The sequence below is a fragment of the Mobula birostris genome, chromosome 28, assembly GCF_030028105.1.
Source record: "Mobula birostris isolate sMobBir1 chromosome 28, sMobBir1.hap1, whole genome shotgun sequence".
Classification (NCBI taxonomy): Eukaryota; Metazoa; Chordata; class Chondrichthyes; order Myliobatiformes; family Myliobatidae; genus Mobula; species Mobula birostris.
Genome location: NC_092397.1, coordinates 26170155 through 26191952, shown reverse-complemented (window position 1 = coordinate 26191952; position 21798 = coordinate 26170155). Strand labels below are relative to the sequence as shown.

The 21798-nt window shown below is 42.3% G+C and overlaps 1 protein-coding gene across 1 annotated transcript in view; it reads left to right on the top strand.

Moving 5' to 3' along the window:
• Nucleotides 1-21798, top strand: part of LOC140189167 (uncharacterized) — a 420311-nt gene that overhangs the window by 302248 nt on the left and 96265 nt on the right. The window lies entirely within an intron of this gene.

Here is a 21798-nt window from a genome sequence, read left to right as displayed (position 1 = left end):
CCGGTCACACCCTTTTTGCACTGCTAGAGCCACTGATCGATGTGCCTGATCAATCCACCAAAACCCAACTTTTCTGTGGGCACAACAAAGCTCATTCAGTGTCCAAAAGCATGTGTCTGTAGGTCTAACAGCTGACCTTCTATTTATCTCACCACGCTGAATACCAACTGTCCATAAAGCAGCTCCTCCCTTCTCTCTCTGTAAGAACATGGATGCTGCTAGTGTCCTTGTAGAAAGTATAAACAAACTGTGAGCAGTCCTTGCCGCTCTCTCTCTTTCTCTCTCTCTCTTTTTAACAAGGTGTCTTTGTTCCACAACTCACTCACTCACTTTCACTCTCTCTCTCTCTCTCTCTCTCTCTCTCTCTCTCTCTCTCTCTCTCTCTCTGACGCAGGCAAAATTTTACTTTAACTGAAAATTATAAAGTTTGAAACATGTATAATCAACAGATAATAGAGCAAAAACGTGTAGAATTGCTAACTTAACATCTAGATAAACTATCAGCTATAATGTTGTCAGTACCTTTCACATGTTTCATTGTCAGGTCATATTCTTGCAATATCAGAGTCCAATTTACTAACCTTCTATTCCTATCCTTCATCTTAGTTCGAAACACCAACGGATTGTGATCCGTGTAAACCACAAGTGGTCTCTGGGCAGGACAAACATAGTCTTCAAAATGCCAGAATAAGTGCTAGCAATTCCTTTTCAACAGTGGAATAATTTTCCTAATGCACATTAAATTTCTTTGAGGAATAAGCTACTGGGTGTTCAATGTCATCCACACCTTTCTGTAACAATACTGCCCCAGCAGCTTCGTCACTAGTGTCTGTTGCTATAGAGAATGGTTTTGAAAAATCAGGTGCTTTGAGCAGAGGATGATAACACAGGATGGCTTTCAGATGTTCAAATTCCTCTTGGCAAGGATCTTCCATACACATCTTTCACTCTTCCCAAGTAATTTCGTTAGGGGGAGAATGGTGTCAGCAACGTTCTTGCAAAACTTACGATAATACTCAACCATTACTAAAAACATTCTCAAAGCTTTCTTGCCAGTTGGAACGGGAACCTCAGCAATAGCTTGAACCTTGTCCTGTACAGCAGCCAGTTGGCCTTGGCCTACTGCATAACCCAGATATGTAACTGTAGCATGACCAAACTCACTTTTAGCGAGGTTCGCAGTAAGATTAGCCTTGGACAACCTTTCAAACAGTTTTTCTACCATTGCAATATGCTCTTCCCACGTGTCATTCCCTACAACCAGATCATCAATATAAGCCCCTGTGTTTTCCAGAGAACATTGTCAAAGTTTTAGATCACATGCTAAATCTGCACAAACTGACATAGTATAGGCTGTAAATGCTGGGAAATATTTCCACAATGCCAACAAATTCCACTCCTCGAGGCCTCTCTGATAAGACAATCTGAGCAAATGTTGGGGAAATTACAGTCAGACACTACTCTGTTGTTTTCACTACTTTCCAGAACCTGCCTACATTTCTGTTCCTCTTTCTGCTGCTGGCATCTCAAAAATCTTTGGAAATTGAAGCACACATCATTCAATGTTCTCTTTTTCAACTCTCTGTTATATCCTGAAAGATGTCCAGTGGGATTGGGGGTATAGATACTGTCCATGAATTGAAGTCCATTGTCACGGTTGTACAGCTCTCTGTCATTGAAATGCTGTGGTTGTCCTAGTGTTTAACAGTTGTTAAACAGATGTTGTTACGATCTTTGTTGTTGCAGTACGGTGCCGGCAGTTTAAACATCACATTTAACTGCATGTGGTCTGGGTCTCCCAATGTACTAAATTCCCCCAAAGGACTGACCCATCAAAATGATTTGAGACCAAACAGCACTTCCCCTTTAGTATCAACACGCTGGAGAATAACACCATACAGCCTTTCTCATCACACTTTCCTCCTTGTCCTTTCCCTTAGTGATCACCAGTATTCATTTTCTACCTCGCATGCTAACTCTGTCTCGGGGCATAAACTCCCACCTTTGTCCTCGGGTGGTCCTGTCCTCTCCCCACTATACTGTTGTTTTCTGTGTATGCATAAGATGCCTTGGGATTCTCAGTGATCCTCCTGAATGAGGACATTTCTTGATAACTCTTCACTCTCCTGATATGCTGTGTGACTTGTTTCTTGCTTCCTGTATGTTCCTCCAAGTCCATCTAATTTCATCTTCCTCTTATGACTCCTCTTACGTTTTTAAACAAATACAATATTTCTCATCACCCTAAGTTCCTGACTATCCTTGTCCTTCTCTACCCTCCTCATAGGAACAGGGAACTACTAAATTCTGACCGGCAGGGCTGTATGTGACTCTCACGGTATCAGACATCAGCTGACATCAGCTCCATCCAGTAACAACCAGTAGCATCAGCTCCCAGACAACTCTCTATGACACCTGCCCAATTCTTCCACAAATTTATAATCATAGACCTGCTGGTCCAAACATATTTTTATCAATAATCATCTGAAACCCTCCAGAATTAAGATTCATAAGACTTTCCCAATTAAATTCCAATCGTCTTGCTAGGTTAATTTCTCAATATGTCAGGTATGTCTCCCTTCCTGGTGGACCGTCTACATACGGTTTCTGGAAACCTTCCTGAACACATCAAACAAATAATACCCCATCCGCTCAATGCTACTTATGGACCGGTAGGTCTGGATCCCAAAACCCCCTCCACATGCCTCATGATAAAAATTGTCAGGGTGGCTACAGCAAGCTTCCCTGTGAGAATATTACTTCCCCTTCACTGTAACCAATCCCTGTTACACCAGCCCCAGTTATCCAGGAAGAAAGCCCAATGATCTGTGTTCCTGATGCCCTCCCTCCGGCACCAAATTGTTAGCCAGAAATTTAAGTGTACCAACGTACCATATCTAACCTCGGAAGCATGTGGCACCTGAAATAATCCTGAAATCACCACCCAAGAGTTACTATTTCCTAACTTTATGCCCTACTCCTTAAATTCTTTTTGCAGGACCTTGTCTGTCTGTTGTTAGTTCTAATAAGGAACATGACCTCTGGCTGTTCATCCTGCCCTTTCAAAATGGCCCTTACTTTCTCAGAGACATCCTTGGCCATGGCATGATTGGGGTAACGCATCATCCTGCAATCTCACTCATTTACACACATACTCCTGTCTGTGCCCCAGTTATAGTGTTCGCTGCATGTGATTCATATCTTTCCATCCCCGTGTACTTTTGTGCTTTCTGTTTGTAATGAACATTGTTTGAAAATTCATTCATTGTATTCTTCTCTGGTTCAGCTCAGGCAATTTACTTATGCATTCGCAAACAAAGGAGACTGGACATGTGTTGAAACCACAGAATTTGTTAGAACTCGTACGATTTTGATATAGAACAAAAAGAAAACTGATATCTACAGTATAGCTATACATAATTCGAAACAATACTTATCCACGAAACAAGCCGATCTCTGTGAAAGAGTGGAACCACAGCAGATCCGGCAATGTCACACAGCCGGTTCCCTTGCTTCTTTCCTTCCTTCCTTCCTTCCTCCCTCTCCCTCTCCCTCACGATGTCTCTGTTGCTTTACTATCTCGCTCCCTCTCTCATTCTATACTCTGTCTCTCCACACGCCCACTCCCTCGCGCTCACTCCCGCGACATCTTCCTCGTGTCCTCTCCCTCGCGCGCTCTCCCTCACGTGCTCTCCTTTGCGCCCTCTGCCTCCCGCCAACTTCCTCGTGCGCTCTCCCCCTCGCGATGTCCCCTTCTGTCGCTCTCCCTCGAGCTCAATATCGCCCGCACGCTCTCCCCCAGGCTCTCTCCATCACGCTCACTCTAACGTCATCTCCATGGCACCCTCTCCGTCGCGCCCTCTCCCTCACGTGCTCTCCCGCGCGCCCTTTCCTCGCGATGTCTCACTCGCTCTCTCCTTCGCGCCCTCAGCCTCGCGCTCACTTTCTCTGTCTCTCCATCTCTCACAGAGAGACAAGTGAGCGGATCGGTTCTCTGTCTTCAATTGTAAAACAGGAGCATTCTCCTACAGGAGGATAGTTCAAGTTGGCAGTGAGAGGGAGACTGTACAGGTAGAGATGGAGGAGAAAAGGAAGGTGAAGGAAAGGACGGGTTTTGACGGGAGCAGGAGTGGTTGATAGAGACGAAAGTAAACTGCAAGATCAGGCAGTTTTGTCAGAACCGGGAAGCAGGGAAAACAGTTTCTCCTCAAGCTTCAATTTAACAGGGCGAGAGGTGAGGCGCAAAAGGGATTTTTCTGGGATGGTGAGGTCAGTGATGCCGTCGGGCTCAGCTGTAAACAGTTGTTTTATAACTCTAAAGCAACACACACAAAATGGAAAAGATTAAACAGTTGACAGGATTCTGATGAACTGTCTCGGCAGGAAAAATCGACAACTTACTCTTTTCCATAAATGCTGCCTGGCCTGCTGAGTTCCTTCAGCATCTTGTGTGAGGAAAATAGTAAACAGTCGACGTTTCCAGTCGAGACCTTTCATCAGGATGTGATTTTGTGTGAGTTGTTTTGTATTTCGAGCATCTGCAGATTTTCTGGTGTTTGATTTGTAACTCTGTTCATCACATTGTTTCCATTCACCTACAAGTGGGTGGATAGAATTGGGAGCATGACGGCAGCTGAATTGTAAAACTTTACAGCGTTTATTTCTAACGTTTCATCAGTTTCAAAATCAGATTCAGTGGGTATTTCACCGCATTCTTCAGTTCCTCTCGGAATTTGCTCTGAGTCACGGAGTAAATACACGTGTTGGTGCAGGAACTGAGAACCTGCAGCATTTCCGCTGTGTGTTGTGTGATGTAAAGGGGATCCGTGACAGAATAAACAAAACTCTTTGTAATCCGTTTATAGATAGAAAATGCCACCTGTGTTCCCCACAACAATATGAAACTACCGGTTATGCTGAAGAGCAAAACGATGGATTTGCGTCGGTTCTCCATCTCCCGGTCCTTGTCATTCTCTCCACTCTTTTGTCCCCGGAGCCCCCTGCGGGCTCGACTGGCCGCTAGAATCCGCCTGACAGTCAGAATATTGAACAGCAACATCAGAAAGAGTGGGAGACAAGGGGTTAAAATGCGGTGAAACACCTCAAATGCCGACCATGAGGGAGAGTTTGTGAAGCTCGGTGTCAGAACACAATGCCAGGGAACACCGTCAATTATTTCTCTAGGTTCGTACACAAAGCCCCAGGGAACAGACTCCAAACAGGCCAGCACACTCACTGTCCCGATAACCACAGCCGCCGTTCTCTCGGTGCAATATTTTGTTTTCAGCTTCTCACAGCAAATAGCCACAAATCGATCGACGGTGAAAGCGACAGTCAGCCAGACTGAGGCCGCAGTGCTCGCGGCAACCAACCATTCACCGAGTCTGCACACAGGAGTGATTCGCAGAAATGATCGGGGAAAATAAATCGCAGCAGTCCACTTCATCAGCGGATCGGAGATAACGACCAGGAGATCGGCCGCTGCCATTCCCACCAGGTAGCGAGTGACACATTTGGAGAGACCGCACTTTCCCCGGGACAGGATCACAATCGCCACCAAGTTCGCTGGAAGAGAGAAACAGGAAACAGCAAGTTGAGAAAACACTGAGCAGAAGCCAATGCAGCAGTTTGGTGGAGACAGAGAATGAGTTTACACAGTAAAGTAAATTACACAACCTCACAAACAGACATGACGACTCCCGTTGATTCCATCACAGGGAAGCAGGGGAGAGGAATTCAACGTCCAGCAGCAAACTCGGTGCCGTAGTCAGATGTCTGTCAGATGGGAAACGTTTCACTCTGAAGCACTAGGCCGGCTTTGTTAATTGACTCTGCAATGAGTTCAGTCTGTTTTCCATCAGCTGTTTACATTCAGTCATACCGCAGACATTTATTTAAAATCGACAATAGATTCGATCTACAACACGAAAGTCCACACATTTGCTAAATTGTTACTACCAATTATTTGTTTGAGTCTTGCTCCTAACTCAGAAATCCGCTCACATGCAAATGTAGACGATCAATTAGTATAATCTCCGCGGGCTCTATTAACACAATATTTGCAAATGCAGTGCAACTGCTGCAAGACCAAACGCACAGAGACGGAACATCCCATTACTGATCACAAACCGCTGGAAGAACACTGTCTGACAAGTTCAGTTCCACCGATGTCGGCGGATTCGCTAAATTCCTGCAGCGGTTTGTTTCTAGATCCACATTCCAGCATCTGTCGTCCCGGTGTTTCCACTCTATTCCTGAAAAGCGGAATACCGGGACTGGAATGTGAGAGTTTAAGCCGGCGGCAGAATCAATCACAACATTGGAATTAAACTTCAACATCCGCCCACGGCAGCTGACACTGCGGCTTACCGGGAATTCCGAAGGCTGAAATAAAAGGATAGTAAACGTCTTCTATCCGCCAGATGACTGGATACACCATTTCAGTGAGAATCTGTGATTTCTGTTGCTCCTGTGTTCACAGATCCGGCAGACAGCTGATGCATTCAAAGCGGTCCCGATTTATACAGAGGATCTGTCTCCCGAGATACGGTTATACACCTCACTGACTTGCTCAGTTACAGTTGCTTGAACAAACACTTCCATTCAGTACCTTTGTCTCTATTGTAAATATTCGGGCGATTGGAGACAAATACATGAAAATTCTTTGGCATCACCTCAGCAGAGTCTCTGGTGAAAATAGGCCGGTTGATTTAATTACAAAGACTGAGTTTTGTCACGAAGCAGCGACATTTACATATTTCGTCTTTTTTTTGGCTAATTACTGATTTCTGAACGGACACCAGCGACACAGACCGATCTCCACTTCCGTCCCTACAGTTTCCCATTTTGTAAATGTTGTTTAGTACTTCAGCTTCTTCCTGATCGATCTCTCTCTCTCTCTCTCTCTCTCTCTCTCTCTCTCTCTCTCTCTCTCTCTCTCTCTCTCTCTCTCTCTCTCTCTCTCTCTCTCTCTCTCTCTTTCTCTCTCTCTCTCTCTCTCTCACACACACACACACACACACACACACACACACACACACACACACACACACACACACACACACACACACCGAGAGAGAGAGACAATTGTACTATTGTATTTCTATGCTATATCAAATGTCCTGTTGTACACACTGGACAGGTATATGGAGGAATTTAAGGTGAGGAGTTGAATGGAAGGCAAGCTTTGAGGGTCGGCACAACATTGTGGGCCGAATGGCCTGTACTGTGCTGTACTATTCTATGCTCTATGCTTACTATAAATTGCACATTTAGATGGAGACGTAACGTAGAGATTTTTACTCCTCGTGTAAATGAAGGATGTAAGTTATAAAGTCAATTCAATTCAAAACCCACAACTACAGATTCGAACAAAGATACAATAGTGAGACCGCGATTAGGATGGAAATGGTCAAATGAGCACATTGCTAACATACAATCAAGAGAAAATATGCAGATGTTGGAAATCCAAGTCAACACAAGAAATTCTGCTGAGCTCCTCCAGCATTTTGTGTGTGATATTGCTGAAGTCACAGTCTTTAATGGGCATCTCAAATCTGTCAAATGTCAAAAGAAATTGAGAAGAAATATTTCAATCTGCAAAGGAATGGGCAAACTGGTTGAATAATAAAGAAAAGTACTCCAAACAGGGAGATGAATAGGTAAAGGAGAAAAAAAGGCAAATGTGAGATAACACGTTAGCTGAGAGAGAGAGAGATCGACTGACAGACAGGCAATTAGGCAGACAGCCAGAAAGTAGGCTGCAGGATTGTGATGTTGCTCCTGTGTCTGTCTCCTAGTCTCTGCTACAGAGTGAGGGTGTAAGAGTCAATCTCTGCTGGTCAGTTTCTGGCGCCTTGTGTAAGTGTAGGGTTGATTCTCTACCGGTCAGTCTATGATACAGTGTGAGAGTGTGGGTTTTATTCTGTATCTGTCAAATCACTTTGTACAGAACGTCTTCATGATTTTAGTCTGAAATCTCCCTTTAACCAGTCTCCACATGTGGCCCTATTTCCTTGTTGAAGCATTAATTTTGAAGTAGTAGCTGGCATCCAACTTACCTCCACGCAAAATGATTCTGAACACTTTTATTGCATCTTTTCTCATTTTACGTCAAAGTGGGCTGAACATATGTAATGCTCAGTTTTTCTGCATAGTTCACATCCTGCAATGAGTCTAGTCGCCCTTCTCTGAACTCTCTCCAGAGCCTTCACATCCCTCACAAAATATGGGAATCAAAATTGTACACAAGGCTTAATGTGTATCCTCACAAGTGCATCACACAGCTTAAGGAGAATGTCGCGAGAACTCCTCTGAGCATATTATATAGCCCAACATTCTAATAGCCTTCCGAATTGCTTCAATGCATTGTCTAGATGTTGATAGTGATGTCTTCCGGAACGCCAAAATCTTTCTCATACAATGCACTTTCTGACTGAGGACCCCCATTGTATATTTATATCCAGTAATTCTACTTCCTGTATGTAATACTACTTACATTGAACTTCATCTGCCATTTATCTGCCCACATCCGGATTGTGTTTAGATCCACCTGTATTGATTCTGTGCCTGAATGTTATCAGTCCATCACTCTAATTTCGTGTCATCTGCAAACGAATTTGTTCTGTGCTTATCCAAATCATTAATGTTAATTAAACACAGCAGCACCCCTAAGAATGGTTCTTGTGGAACCCCCTTTTAACATCTTCTAGGATGAATACGATCCTCTCACCATAACTCGCTGTTTTCTGTTTCTGAGCCAATTCTGCTCACATTCGCATCCCATACCTGAATCCGTACCTCCTGTAATTTGATTATTAACCTCTTCTGGAGTACTGTGTCAAGAACCTTCTGGAAGTCCAAATAAATGATATCAACCTCTCTATTGTTATAATAAATTTTAGTTGCCTCTTCATAGAACTGCAGCGTATTAGCAAGACGTGCTTATCCTTTCTGAACCCATGCTGGCTTTCTCTTAACATGCCAGTTCTTATCAGCCGCTTTTCAAACTTGTTCTTTATTAGTGTATCCTGTTCTTACCTACGTCACACCTTAAGCTTACTGGAGCATAATTACCAGGGTCAGTGTGGTCACCCTTCTTATATTCTGGGAAAATGTTAGTCCATTTCATGTCTTTACGGATTTCACCAATCTTCACAGAATTTTGAAAAATACTTGTTAGGTACCTGTATTTTTAATCACAGACATTTTTTAAGTACCCTGGGATATATGTTGTCTGACACTGAGATTTATAAACTTTCAGCCTTTTCAGCTGAGACAGGACCTCATTTTCTAAGATCGGAGTCACTTTAAGCAACTTTAATTCTTGCTACACTTACTAGCATGTTGATGACTCTGCAGGTGAACACTTTGGAAAAATAAGAGTTAGGAATATCCTCTCTGTCTTCCACAGCATAACTTCACAGGTCACTGTTATACTGAATGCGCCTAAGTACCTCCTTACAGTTTCTTTCATGACTTCAGTATTAACAAAATTTTCGGGATCAGTCTTGGCATTATCAGCAATATCCTTCTCAACCTGCCATTGGCAATCCGAATTTCCCACATGGCTGTAGCTCGCATATTTTAATATCCCCAATGGTAAAATTTATTACTTTCTGTTTCTGTATTCTTTATACAGCTGCCTTTTCTTCATTTTTGAACATATATTTATTCATCCATATAGTTTATCTATTGATTTATTGCTTCTCCTGACCTTGGCCATGGAGATTTCCTGCAGTGACTCGATGCCATTGTCCCTCAACTGACTCAATGTCAAGCAGTTCCTTCCAGTGAACCTTCCGAGGTCTTTGCCACGTCAGCACAAACCTTGACTTCCTGAAATTCAATTTCATGGCTTTGTTTTTTACTGATACGTTTCCCCAAAGTACTTCAAGATTAACTATATTATGACCTTGTGTTCCTAAAGACTCAGCAACTTCCTAACTCAAAATTATCCCTTGAATGTTACAGAATGTCAGATGTGGACAGGCCACCCGACTTGTTGGTGTATTAGCATACTGGGTCAAACAAACAATCCAATGCAGAGTAAAGTATAACATCTGCAGAGAAAGGTAAACCATAAGGTGCAAGATCTTTAGGAGGCAGATTGTGAGGCTAATCATTCATCACATAGTGCTAGTCTCATAGCAGTGCAATAAATGTTGTCATTAAGCCCCGTGGTACGTGCTGTTAGAGTGATTTCTTAATGATTCCTGTGGCTTTGCAACTTTTATTTCTCCCTTAAGGGAGATATGAGCGTAGAACTGAATACCTTTCGGACAGCGGTTGGTGGGTATTTGACAAACAAAGTGGTGAATGTTTACCGTGGGTATACGGGGATATGGAGTTGGGGTTCCAATGAATTCTTGTCTAATATTGAATGGAGAAGTGCGCTAGTGCAGCAGAATGGGGATTCTTCCTCCTAATTTTAATGTTGGTCTGTCTGTATATCCCTGTGGTGTAATAACCAGGACTGTATACAGCGCTTCATGTGTGGCCCAACTTGTGCTTCTATAGTCCCAGCAGAGCCACCTTCTCTGGCATTCAGTACCTGCAATGAACAAAGGCAAGTCCCCACGCAGACTTGAAATGACCAGCTGAACTGAGCCCCTATCAATGGAGATTTGTCTAAATGCTTTTCAGAGTCCATCTGGCCCTCTGTGTTTCTTCTCATTCCATCACCAAACAAAGGCAACTCTCCATCCATCTGTTAACTGACCAATCAAACTCAACCCCTACCTTTGGAGATCTGTCCTCATGCTTTCCAGAGTCACTCTGGCCCTCTGTGTTTCTTCACATTCCACCATTTGCAATGCATCCCCTGGCCTTGTTTAGACACTCCGTCTGCATTGCCTCACTTCTGCATGGATGTGAAACATCAGATTTCAATTAAGAACTTCCTATTATTAATCCACCTATGACCTTCACCACTTTTTAAAATCTCAAACATCAATCTTACCTTCCTCTGCTCAAAGGAAAGGAAAGTCACACAAGGCGAGTACTATTAGAATATTTATTCATAGTGGGCTTCCAGCCGTGTAACCGGTGCCGATTACAACCAATGTTTTGATGACAAACTCTGCCACCCTCATCAGGATTGATGCCTGTTGGCATCGAGACTTCGGTTATATTTGATACCTACACCGGGCCGGAATCCTGAGAAAAGTTTATTTGTCAAATATGTTGGGAAAGCAGCAGATCCTTTTTCATTCATTCATCTCGTATTGGTCTAATAGTATGTCATATTTCTTCCGAATCATCACAGGGAAGGTGAGACTCTAATTCAGCCCTGGACCATGAATTTGCGCTTGGTCTCAGAAGGAAATAACTCTCATGGCTGTAGCCCTGACCCTGTCTACGGTAACTCCCCTGTCTCATACCCCCTCTTTCCTCCTGTCTCCCATGTGCACAAGGGACAGTATCTTACAGCCAATAAACGCGCCACCAGCTCGCCTTTGGTCTCTGTAAGAAGCCGGTGTGGTCTCCTTCTATTTGCACCATCCAACACCGGGTCTGTGGGCCTGATCTCCGTGATCTTCAATGTCAAGGGTGTAGCAGTTTTTAAGCGAGGTTCTCAGGCAGTCAGCTTGAGTCCACTAACACTTTTTGGAAACTTTTGCCCGTACCTGATTCTACAAATTCCTTTAAGTTCGAAGCGAGATAAAGAAACAATGGTGGTTTCCCTGTGGCAGGGAAGGATAAAGTTAGGCAATGCATTAGTGATAGGGGACTTATTAGTTAGGAGTACAAACAGGAGATACTGTGGCTACAAAAGAGACTCCACGATGCTGTGTTGCCTCCCGGGTGCTAGGGTCCAGGTGTATCAGAGCGGCTGCAGGGGAAGGATGAACAGCCAGAGGCCGTGATACATATTGGCACCATGTCATTGTCAAAAAAGGGGAAGAGGTTCTACTGACTGAGTTTATAGAGTTAGGAAATAGGGTGAAGAGAAGGACCTCCAAGGTAATAATTTCACGATTACTCCTGGTAACATGGGCTTGTGTAGGTGGGAATAGCATAACACATAAATAAATGAGTGACTTGAGGAGATGGTGCAGGAGGCAGGGTTTCCAGCTTGGATTATTAGAACCTTTTTTCTGGGCAAGGGATGACCTGTAGAAGAGGGACAGGTTTCACCTGAACTGGATGGGAACTAATATGCTACTAGTGAGGGTTTAAACTAGTTTAGCAGGGGGCTGGGAATCGGAGCACCAGGTCAGTAAGTGAAGGATTGGACATGAAGGTAGATATCAGTGAAAGCATGGCCAGGCAAAATCAAATTAACAGGTATGATGAGAGATATAGTTTAAATGGAGTGTATTTGAATGTTTGAATGGAGTGTATTTGAATGTAAGGAGTACTATGACGGAAGGTGATTTACATAGAACATGTATCAGTATGTGGAACTACAATGTTGTGGCCATTACAGAGACTTGGTTGAGAGATGGGCAGGGATGCGTGATTAATTTTCCAGGCTTTTGAAGTTTTTGAAAATATAGAGAAGGAGGTAAAAGAGATGTGAGTTGGACTACTAATCAGGAAAATTATCACAGGTACGCACAGCAGAGACATAGTGGAGGGTTCAGACTCAGTCCATTGAGTAGAACTCAGGAACAGGAAGGGTGCAATCAAACTAATGGGATTGTTCTACTACCTGGTGTTGGATAATAAGTCTATTCGGCTGACTGCCCTTTCAGTGGGTTTGCAGTTAGGTGGCAGAGAACACAACTACCCAACTTTAAAGATAGCTGTAGATAGCTGCGAGTGAAGTACATAATAAGTACTTTCCTTCTGTATTTACCAAAGGGAAAAGGTGTGGAGTGGGAGACAGTGCTGCATGCATAAACACGTCAGGGAGTTTGGACGTCAATAAGGAGAAAGTATTGGGTCTCCTAATGAGTATTAACATTAGACAAGATTGCTGGGGTCTTGATCAGTAGCTTCGTATCCACACTTGGCACAGATGAGGACCCAGAGGACGGGTGAGTCGTGAATGTTATACCTGCATGTAAGAAGGGAACAAGGGGAAATCTGGAGAACTGCAGACCTGCAGATGGAAATTGCTGGAGAAACTTCTTCATGATAGGGTATATGAGCTCTTAGAAGCAAGGGCCTAATTAGGGAGAGCCATCATGTCTACATTTGGGTCAGGTCCCATCTTCACAACTTGAGTTTTCGGGCAAAGTGATGAAAGAGATTGGTGATGGTAGAGCAGAGGATATCGATCTACATGGATTTTGCTGAAGCATTTAATGAAGTCCCTCCTGGTAAAATTAAGAGAGTAGTGTTTGAAGAGCCTTTTTCGGGCTGGAGATCTGTAATTAGTGGTGTTCTGCAGGGATCTCTTCTGGGACCTCAGCCTGCAGCTCAATAGGCTAACACATAAATTCTGTGGCTGCTTTTAATTTCTCCTTTTCCCCAGTTTACAGTTTGAATTTTTAACTTTTATTTGTCGGATATTAGAGGGGTTAGTTGTCATTATGTCACAATCTTTAAGATGTAGAAAGCAGCTTTCTGAATCCAGCAACAGAAAGGGAAAAACTTCGAAAGAAAAATCAGAAGATATGCCTGTCTGGGATAAGAGTTTAGAACATGCGGTGATGGCTCTCGACAGTAAAATAGACAATAACACTTCTGAGAAGAAGTCATTTCGACAGAGCTTTCAGTTCTTAGAGGAGAATATCATTTCCTTGAATACTGAGCTTAAAGAGTCGAAGTGTCAGATAACGGATATTTCAGCCCGCTTGGAATGGGCTCAACGCAAGATTATCGATTTGGAAGCAAGGTCTCATCGGAATAACATTCCAATTTTTGGACTGGAGGAAGGATCTGAGAGTGGGAATTTATTGGGCTATTTTGCTAATTTGTTTCAATCTCTGTTTCCGGATACTCTACCTCAGCCTCCCGATATTGAAAGAGTGCATAGAATTCTCACTTCAAAATCTCAAGATCCGGATAAACCAAGGTCAGTTTTGGTCAGTTTTCTTCATTTCAAAGTTGAAGACCAAATCATAACATATACAAGGAAACACAGAGTTTTTAAATTTATGGGTTCTGAGATTTGTTTTTTTCAAGACTATCCACGGGAATTTATGGAACAGCAGTTCAAATTCCTTCCAGCTATGAAGATAGCCCATGATAAGGAATTATTCCCATCACTTTGCTATCCAGCCGGATTAAAATTATTTCCTCAAGATTCGACTCCACGTCATTTTTTTGGAACCCCAATGCGGCATTGGACTATGTTAATTCTATTTTGGAGGTGGCCGAGGTCTGAATGGTATTAGTCTGCTGAATAATTTTCTGAAAGGAAACAGGCTTTGAAGATTTCTGATATGTTGAAGATATCCTTTGACTGATGGGCTATTGAAAGAAGATGTGAACTTCTTGATTTGACTGATGAATGACTTTTTCAAAGTCTGTTTGGTATACTGAGTATACACAGCGGACAGATTGTTAACCGGTTTGATTGTCTGTTTTTATTCTTCCTTTTCTTCATTAATTAAGTGATAGTTTTCATAATTCATAGAGAATTGCTCATATATATATATATAGCGAGGAGTGCTCAAAAATAGATAATTAGTTTCAGTTTTTCTGCTACAACCAGTGTTTTTTCATCGGGCAGTAAGTCAAAGGGATAGAGATTTTTCTTCATTAGAGATTACATTGTTTAGAGAAGTCTGAGCCAGCAGTTTGACAAACACTGCTAGGTTTGCTAATGTATCTTTTCAGTAACATTGGAGAGTGAAGACGGGACCCTGAAGGAAACGTTCGACAAGTTTGGAAAGGATCGACCGTTACTGAATTCATTCAAGAAGAAGTAATCTGCATGAGATAGCTCTGCTAAAAGTGGCAGGAAGGCTGTGCAAGATTATTCTACGGAGGAAGGTCAGTGCCTTTAAAATCGTTTTATTTCCGTCGCCTTGAATCCTGTTGAAAAGGCAGTATCCAACTGGGAGCGGCAGTGACGCCGTGTCTTCGAGGAATTCGTTACTTCATGAAAATCTCTCCTAATTGACTGTATAAATCTCTTGGACTTTAAAATTTACCATTCGAAGAACTGTGTTTGAATTTACTGCTTTAAGAACTGTTTTCACATTTATCGCTTTAAGAATCAGTACTGAGTGACGAATTGTTGAACGTCCGCATAGTGGTTAACTTCCAGTTAAGGTGTTTGTTTGTTTTTTTTATTGTTTATCTGTGTTTAATAAATGTTTGGTTGTTTGTATATAACCTGTCTCGATTGATATTCATTGTTGCCGGTTACGTAACGTAATTTGTGGGTGCTTGTCCGGGACCTTGCTCTAAATTTTTGAGTTTATGTGCTGGTAATTGCCATTCTGATTTGGAAAAGGGAAATACCCCTTGTTTTTTTTAGTTTCATTGGTGTGTGAGCGGTATTCGGCAGCAATGAATGTTGACGATTTTATGGTCACACCTGACCCGGTGTTTTTAGAGAATGCGAGAAAACCTGTTGTATTGAAGATTTCTAGGAAGTTGGATATTAAGGGAATTACGAAGAATACCACAAAGGCTTTAATACAAAGAAAATTCGCTGAGCGTTATATCTGTATGAAAACGTTTGATGATGAGGTGTTAGGTAGGTTTCCAATGAGTAATCTGGAAATGCAGTTACATCTTGAACAGATGAAGTTTGAAAGATTTAAAGCGGAAATGGCGAAAGAGAGGCTAATAAAAAAAGGGAATTTGATGAAAGAAAGGCAAGTAAATTAAGGGAATTTAAAGAAAGAGAGGAAAGTAAACTAAGTGAAGGTAAAGAAAGAGAAGGTGAAAACCAGAGGAAATTTGAGTTAGAGATGGAGAAATTAAGGAGGGGAAATTAGTCTTCTGGTTCTAAGTTCTAATAAACAGTTTATTGCTAGTCGTGAGGTTATTTTGGCTCCTCCATTTAATGAAGCTGAAGTGGACAAATATTTCCAGTATTTCGAAATTGTTCTCTGAGCTTAGGGTGGCCGAAAGAGCAATGGCCAGTGATATTACAAAGTGTAATTAAAGGCAAGGCACAACAAGTTTATACAGCTTTAAATGCTGATCAAGCACTGGATTATGGTTTTGTTAAACAGCTAATATTAAAGGCATATGAGTTGGTTCCGGAAGCATGTAGAGAAAGATTCAGACATTTGAATAAATCTGTGGAAAAAACTTATGTGGAATTTGCCTATGAGAAATCTGTGTGTTTTGAGAGATGGGTTTCCTCTAAAAATGTGAATGGGGAGTATAATAAATTAAAAGAGTTGATTTTACTGGAGGAATTTAAAAGAAGCATTCCTGTTGAAGGGAGAACATACTTAAATGAAAGAGACACTTCTGCATTGCAGGAGACTGCTAAATTAGCTGATGAGTATACTTTAATTCATAAGAATAAATTTTCTCCAGGTAGAATTTTTAAAAGGGAAAATAGCACAGAGAGGCAAGGTAAAGCAGATTAAAAAAAAGGGAAATAAGCCGTCCCAGATGCTTGTGTGCAGCATATTGAAACATCTGTAAATTCACAGGATTTAGAAAATACTAATGAAGATGTGTCAGAGTCTGACCAAGTTAAGAAGGGATATGAAGTTTTTATAACAGAAGGGTTTGTATCCTTGAAAGAAGAATCCAATTCAGTACTAATAAGAATACTTAGAGACACTGGAGCTGCTTAATCACTAATATTAGACAGTGCGCTAAAGTTTAGTGATGAGTCTGACATTGGTGAGGTAAATTATATAAGAGGAGTTGGGAGTTCCCTTATGCCAGTACATTTACATAGAATAAATTTAAGGTCAGGATTAGTTACAGGGGTTGTTAAAGTAGGACTGCAATCCAGTTTACCTGTGAATGATGTTTCTCTTTTGTTAGAGAACGACTTAGCAGGTGGACAAGTTTTTCCTGAAGTACATTTGACAGTAAATCCAAATTCTGAGGAACGACAGAGGGATTCTAACACAGATTCTTCATGTGTTGTAACAAGAGCTAAAGCTAAAAAGACCGATATACAGGATGAGGTTGTTACCCACAACTGTTCAGTTCAAGATTCGAATTTTGAGGATGTATCAGAAACTTTCTTACCTACATTATTTGATCAGGATTTTGGTAGTAAGTCTCACCATGAAGATTTGTCTTTATTGTGGAAGGAGATGATAGCAGAGCAGGGTAGAGATCCTGAGATAGGCAAATTAAAAGAACAAGCTCTTCCAGATAGTGAAATTGAAAAAGTGCCAGTAGGATATTATTTTGAAAAGGGAGTATTAATGAGAAAGTAGAGATCACCTACAATTCCTGCTAGTGAGGAATGGAAAGTTAATCATCAGGTAGTAGTTCCTAAAATTTATCGAAATGAGATTTTAATTATGGCTCATAGTATTCCTTTGGGTGGTCATTTAGGTGTAAAGAAAACTATGAACAAGGTTTCTAAACATTTTTATTGGCCTAGTTTAAGAAAAGATGTGGCGACATTTTGTAGAACGTCTCATACGTGTCAAATTGTGGGTAAACCTAATCAAGTTACTCCAGTGGCCCCAGTACATCCAATTCCAGCATTTGGTGAGCCGTTCTGAAAAATCATTGTAGACTGTGTAGGTCCTTTGCCAAAGACTAAAACTGGACATCAATATTTGTTAACTATTATGTGTACAGCATCTAGGTTTCCAGATGCATTACCTCTTAGGAATATAACAGCCAAAACTGTGACAAAGGCTCTTATAAAATTCTTTACTTATTTTGGGTTGCCTAAGGAAATACAATCGGATCAAGGTAGTAATTTTATATCTGGATTGTTTCAGCAGATAGTTTATAAACTGGAAGCAAAACAGATTATTTCATCAGCCTATCATCCAGAATCGCAAGGAGCCCTGGAGAGATTTCATTCTACATTAAAAACTATGATTAGAACATATTGTGTGGAAAATGAAAAGGACTGGGATGAAGGTATACATTTACTACTTTTTGCAGTACGAGAGGCAGTAGAGGAATCATTAGGTTTTGGTCCTTTTGAACTTATGTTTGGGCATAGAATTCCAGGACCTTTGGCTTTGTTGAAGGAATAGTGGATTAATAAAGAAGTACACACTAATTTGCTAGATTATGTTTTAAAATTTAAAGAAAGATTATATAAAGCTTATAGCTTGGCAAAGGAAAATTTAAAATTGGCTCAAGAGAAGATGAATACTTGGTATGATAGGGAAGCTAGGATGAGGTTACTTAAGCCTGGAGATAAGGTGTTGGTTCTTTTCCCGGTGCAAACAGACTCATTACAAGCTAAATTTTGTGGTCTTTATGAGATTAAATCTAAGGTGAATGATGTGGATTACGTGGTAAAAACCCCAGATCATAGAGAGACAACACAGCTGTGTCATATAAATATGATAATACCGTATTATGAGAGAGAAGCTGCTACTATGACTGTTGTGGTCAGTAATGAGTCTGATCTTGATAAAACCTTAATGGATGATTCATCTGAAACTCATTTTAAACCCAACATTATTTCAGCCAGGTTACCAAATTCAAAAATTCTAGAAAATATTGATGAACAATTAGCTCATTTACAGCCAGAACAGAGAGAGCAGATGAAACAGTTAATTTTTAAATATAGAGATTTATTTCTAGACGTTGCTAGAAGAACCACTGTAGCTACACATGATGTAGATGTTAGAGATACAAAGCCATAAAACAACATCCATATCGAATGAACAGGGAATAATGTGAACTTGCTGAACAAGAAATTAGGTATATGCTAGAAAATGATATGATGAGACATTCTAATTCGAATTGGAGTTCACCATTTGTTATGGTGCCCAAGCCAGACAATAGTATTAGGTTTTGTAAGGATTACAGGAAGGTGAATGCTGTGACAAAAACTGAAGCATATCCAATCCCTAGGGTAGATGATTGTGTGGATAAAGTTGGACAAGCCAAATTCCTTACAAAGATTGATTTGTTAAAAGGTTATTCATGTATTCTTTTGACGGATAGAAGTAGAGAGTTATCTGCATTTGTAACTCCATCCGGATTATATGTGTGAAGAAAGACCAAGTTATCAGAAGATTGATGCTAATGAGAGAGATAAGTGAGACAATGGAGCAGCATTCGGAAATGTTAATGAGAGACGAGAGAGATTAACGAAAAGAGACACAGTTCCCAAATACTGTCAGACCGGTTGTTTTGAACCTGAACTGTTTGAAGTTTCATGACAGGCGATACCCCAGCAGGGGAATAAAAGGAACAGGTTCGCTAAGGCAAGGGACACCACAAAATCACGAGATAACGAGGCCCTGGAAGTGCGGTGTGCCCCCCAAGTTGGTGGGAGTTTGGAGGTCTGGTCGCGGGGACAGACCATAGACGCACAGGGTGGAAAAGGTACGATCAGCGGCAACCTGGTGTGTGTATGTCCGCCCTGGCCTGGGTGCTGGATTCACCATGGAAGAATGAACGTATCCGGAATGGAGGGGTCACAGTCAGTGACCTCAGAAGACATTAAAAAAAGGGCTCGCCCAAAAGCTAACTGTGGAGAAGCATCAAGGTCTGTCTGAATTCGATTTGCATATCATCATTCTCTCTCTCTCTCTCTCTCTCTCTCTCTCTCTCTCTCTCTCTCTCTCTCTCTCTCTCTCTCTCTCTCTCTCTCTCTCTCTCTCTCTCTCTCTCTCTCTCTCTCTCTCTTGTCTCTGTCTCTGTCTCTCTCTCTCTCTCTCTCTCTCTCTCTCTCTCTCTCTCTCTCTCTCTCTCTCTCTCTCTCTCTCTCTCTCTCTCTCTCTCTCTCTCTCTGTCTGTCTGTCTGTCTCGGCACAACAGCGATTGCTGCGAACTGTACTGAGCTGAACTGAACTCTGCGTCACTTGAGACTGATCATTTTACCCCAGGCTGCGATAGAGCTTGATTGATTCCTATTATCCTAGTTCTGTGTACATGTGTGTTTTATCATTGCTAACCCGTTGCATTTATATCCTTACGTTTAGAGTACTGTGTTACTTATTTCTTTAATAAAACTTTCTTAGTTCCAGTAATCCAGACTCCAACTAAGTGGTCCATTTCTGCTGGTTTGGCAATCCAGTTACGGGGTACGTAACATAAGTGGGGTTCTCGTCCGCGATTTTGAATGCTAAATTTGGGGCGGGGTAAATTGATTGGGTTAAAATTCCCGAAAGAAAGAAAGGGCAAACAGCAGAAATGGAGATTGAGGAATTTCTAAAGGCACCGACCTTGCAGGCATTAGAGGATGCCAGGAAATCAGAATTAGCAGCTGTGGCCAAATGGTTGAATCTTTTTAAGGGGAAGTGGACAATGAGGAGAGCGGGGATGCACAGAGCTATCATAGAGCATTATGTATCTAAAGGTGTGTTTCCCCAAGGGGAGCTGGAGGTTGTATCTATGGAAAACCTGGTGCAGAAGCAGTACAGCTGCAGATTGAAATATTGAGACTCGAGCACGAGTTCCAGGTAAACCAGTTGGAGCCAGAAGAGAGGGACAAACAGTTGGAGCGAGAAGAGAGGGACAAGCAGTTAGAACGAGAAGCGAGAGAGAAGCAGAGGGAAGGGAATTTGAGATGGAGAAGTTAAAGATGACGACAGCGCTGGGGCCCATGCCGAACCAAGGTGGAGGGTTCAGGGCAACCCAGAAGTTAGGCTGGTTCCCCCATTTGAGGAGACCGATGTTGATGGGTACTTTCTCCATTTTGAAAAGGTTGCTGCAAATCAGGACTGGCTGAGGGATAAGTGGGCTGTTTTGCTTCAGAGTGTACTTAAAGGAAAAGCCTAACAAGCTTACTCGGTCTTGTCTGCAGAAGATGCCCAGAGGTATGAGATGGTGAAAGAGGCCATCCTCAGGATTTATGAGTTGGTCCCGGAGGCATACCGGCAGAGGTTCCGGGATGCGAGGAAGCAATGGGCCGCACGTATTTAGAGTTTGCCCGTGAGATGCAGATATATTGTGAGCGTTGGTGCGCCTCGAAAGGGGTCAATGGGGATTATGACAGACGACTACAGCTAATCCTGATTGAGCAGTTTAAAGGTTGTGCCCCTGAATGTATGAGACCCTACCTAGATGGGAAAGAGGCAGACACCTTAGCCGCAACTGCTAAGTTAGTGGATGAGTACGCGTTGACACATAAAACGAAGTTTACCCCAAGTAAAGGCTACCAGAAGGGTAGTCAGGACGGCGGAGAGAGTCCGCCAGAAAAGTCAGAAAGTAAGCCGGGGACTAGTGAGAAGGATAAGGTAGACCGTGAGCAGTTTGGTAGGAAGTCTCCTGGGGTCGTCTGTTATAATTGTGGGAAAGTCAGACACTTTGCGTCCAGGTGCTTTGCCCCAAAGAAGGAGATGGGGAAAGGGAAAATGACGGTTCCGACTGGCTGTATTGAGCTTGTAAACAGACCGCTAGGGAAGACGAGGTCTGATAAAGTTCAGGAAGGGCGCGAGAATTTTATCTCGGCCGGATTGGTGTCGGTGGAGGAGGGGTTATACCCAGTTCCAGTATGGATCTGGAGAGACACTGGAGCTTGTCAGTCATTGATATTAAAGATTGTGTTAGACTTTAGTTCAGAGACCCAGACTGGTGAGGTCAGGGTGATAAAAGGCATTGGAAAAGGGACTGAAGCAGTACCTTTGCACCAGATACACCTAAAAAGCGACTTGGCTCCAGACCGGTCACGATCGGGGTGAGGCCCGAACTACCGATGGAAGATGTGGAGGTCTCACTCGGTAATGACCTCACCGGCAGAGAGGTGTACCCAGCAGTAAGATTGACAAGCCAGCCTGCCAGCATTGATGACCCGCCCATGGACTCACAGGTTTATCCTGTTTG